Here is a 3,826-nt window from a genome sequence, read left to right as displayed (position 1 = left end):
AAGAGGTAAGTGATGAATGTGTAACTATTATAATTGTATATGTGTAATTATACCTTTTGTTTTCAGAGCAGAGGCAGCTCCCAGGAAACTGTTACATACCAGAGTGAGGTGAATCTACTGTCTATTGTGGAAACATAACTGTGTCATTGAAATAAATCTCCTTTATCTTTCACTGGATTCTGTGCATCCAGTTTAATTTTTAGGGGAAAATAGATATAGATAAATCAAACCAGATTGCTTCTGGATTTCAAAATACCCGGTTATGGACTTTATGTTTGCATCCTCCCAAAATTTGTATGTTGAAGTCCTAATTCCCTATCTGGTGGTATTTGGATGGAGCATTTGGAAGGTTTATGAGGGCCAATAATGAGAAAATGAAGATGGAGCTCCCATGATGTCATTAGTTTCTTTATAAGAAAAGGAAGAGAGCCCTCTCTCTCACTCTCTTCACCATGTTAGCACACAGGGAGAAGGTGACATCTGTAAGCCCAGAAGTTTTCCCTTACCAGGAATCATATCTGTTAGCACCTAGATTTTGGACTTCCAGACTCCAGAACTGTGAGAAATAAATGTCTCTTGTTTAAGCCACCCAGTCTCTGGTATTTTATTGTAGAATCCAAAGCTGACTAAGAGAGTCCCCTAAAACTTTTTGAAAGGAGGCTGGGTTTTGATTTATAAAAACTTTCTGAACTGAGCTTTGTGCTCAGATAGATTCTGATGATGTGATCATTTGTTGTTCTAGACTCAAGGAAAATTTCTATATTTTGATGAGCTATTTATTACTGGATTCCATAATTGTCCTCTTTATTAAATATAAAGCAAATATATAGACTATGAAATTTATCTATCTTAAAACATACTTTCAAAACTGTATGTTGACCATATAAATTGTACTTATTTATTTATTCATTTTTAAAAGATTTATTTATTTATTTTAGAGAGAGAGAGCACAAGCAGGGGGAGGGGCAGAGTGAGGGAGGGAGAGAGCGAATTCTCAAGCAGACTCCCCATTGAGTGCAGATTCTGATGTGGGACTATCCCAGGACTCTGAGATCATCATGATCTGAGCTGAAATCAAGAGTCGGCTGCTTAACTGACCTGAGCCCCATATAAATTAAATTGATAAGATTTGTCTATTTGGATTAGTCTGATGGCTGACCCTATCATTAGTCTAGGTAATTGAAAAACTTTAAGATTGACACTTTCAAAGCATCAGGTGTTAGTTTAACTAAAATAATCTGTGTTATATCCAGATAAATCTTTAGTCACTGACAATTGTTTGTGTTTTTCTGTTTGCTTTTAGCTATTTAATACCAGGAAGGGATTTAACAAATGTATTCTTCAGATAAGAAGCAGAACTTACTTTTTTTTAAAGTATTGTTAAGATGGAAGTGTTATTCAGAAGTACAGTTCATTTATTTAATATTATTTTTCTCTCAAATGTGGGTGTTAGCTGCCAGTTGATCTTTAATTTCCATATAATCTGATACAGGGGTACACATGGCTAATTTAGAAATTATATTAACTTGGAAAAAGGTGCCTGGATACCCCAAAAATAGTATAAGAGGGAAACACAGGACTCTTCACATTGGCATTAACACAGGATTGAGTTATTCAGGCAATTAGAAAAACAGAATGATTTAATGAAGATAAGATATCACATAGGACATGATATTGAAATAAGACAGAGAAAGGTTACTTACTTGACTTTAAAACACATTGAAATCCATTATATTGGATTTAGATCAGGGACCAAGAGATAGAACTGCAACTTCCTCAAGATGCTGAGTAGATTAAGCAATGACCTGGCACTGCAGTTTGCAGATATTTCCCTGATGGTTTTTTTTTCTTCCTTATTGAGCACAGTATTTCCCTCTGAGTGCTAACACCAAAAATATCAAGATGTTATTCAGAAAACATCTGTTGTGGCACTGTACCTGGTATATTTAAGATCCAAGGTAGATAACTTTTTTTTTTTTTAACTGACTGAGCCACCCAGGTGACCCACATGTTTTTCATTCTTATGTTTTTTTTTTTAAGATTTTATTTATTTATTTGAGAGAGAGAGAGAATGAGAGAGAGAGAACACATGAGAGGGGATAGGGTCAGAGGACGAAGCAGACTCCCTGCTGAGCAGGGAGCCCCATGCGGGACTCGATCCAGGGACTCCAGGATCATGACCTGAGCCGAAGGCAGTCGCTTAACCAACTGGGGAGCCACCCAGGCGCCCCAAATAACTTTTTAACACATTTATTTTTAGGGGTAACCATGTAATGAAGTAAATAATGATAATGGACAGAAAAGAAATATAGTGAAAATTTCCTTTTATTGAAATATTAATATGTAATATAATTCCACAAGTGTAAACAAATGAAATATTATAAAGGGAAAATTGAATTGTACTTTTAAATTAATATTTTTTATTTTTATTTTATTTTGTTTTTTTTAAAGATTTTATTTATTTATTTGAGAGAGAGAGCGCGCATGTGAGCGCAAGCTGGGAAGGGGTAGGCACAGAGGGAGTGGGAGAAGCAGACTCCCCGCTGAGTAGGAAGCCAAATGCTGGCTTCATCCCAGGACCCTGGGGTCATGACCTGAGCCAAAGGCAGACTGAGCCACCCAGGTACCCCAGAAATTAGTATTTTTTTAAAAAAGGAAAAAAACTTACACCTACACATTACTAGCATAGTAATAAATTACATTGTCTGTTTTTAGGCCCTGACTTCTGCAAATTTGTCAGTGAGTACATCAAAATTGATCTTCTCTAATATTCATGATCAGTAGCCAGTATCACTAGATAATATCAATCTGCCTTTGCTTATAGTTGATAAGAAAATACTTTTTATTCATTTTTGAAGTTTTGTTTACATATATACTTATGCATTTACATATATCATATACTATGTATTTATATATATAACTATATGTTTCATATATAATATTCAGAGAGAGTGAAAGAGAGAGAGAGAATGAGAGTCTGGCAGAAATTCACAACAAATCCCAGTTTCAAATATCTTCCAGAAATTTTAGTACTCTCTCTGTGTTTATTTCTTTGTAATAGGTTTCAGACACTTGTAACGTCTTTACCATTCAAAGAATTTCAACAGAAATATAAAATCCAAGTAGTCACAAGCAATGATAGAACTAAAGTGACTTAAGTTGCATTTGATTGTCTTTATATAACCACTGTGTTATCATTGCTTATTTTGAATTGATTGTTTAATGTAGGACTATATCGTAGTAGTAGTGCTCTTTGGTCTCTTTTTATCTTTTCTTCAAATTTCTAGTATATCCATAATAATAATGAATCTAACCACCAAGAAGAAATTCTGTGAAGATAGAATGAGAGGTGAGATGCAAAAATTCTTTGATACAATTAATAGATCTAAACACATTTTAGGTATGACTGTTGTTAATGTTATTTCATAGTAACTGTTGAAGAGAAATAAAAATAAGTTGTATCATTATTATGGATAATATTGAAACACAAATACTACCTTCCTGCAAAAAGCATTTTTTTTTTTTTGCTGATTGGGAAATTTAACTTTAAGAAAATAAAATTTGTATATTTATAAAAGAAATGTAGTCAGTGTGGACTAAAATATAGGCTAGTACATGTAATAGAGAATAAAAGAAAAGGGTCATCCATGACTTTTCTTTTCCCTTCCTAGAGAAAACTGTTGTTAGCATTTTGATGTAGGGGAAGCTTTTCTGAAGGACATTAAGCTCAAGGAATCAAACAAAGCACAGACTCAGGGTGCTTCTTTTCTTAGAAAGCAGTATATTCTGATTGTTCATACTCACATCTAAAGTTCAGAGTATCATG

This window comes from Neomonachus schauinslandi, chromosome 11, assembly GCF_002201575.2.
Source record: "Neomonachus schauinslandi chromosome 11, ASM220157v2, whole genome shotgun sequence".
Taxonomy (NCBI): Eukaryota; Metazoa; Chordata; class Mammalia; order Carnivora; family Phocidae; genus Neomonachus; species Neomonachus schauinslandi.
Note: the sequence above shows the minus strand (reverse complement) of the source record.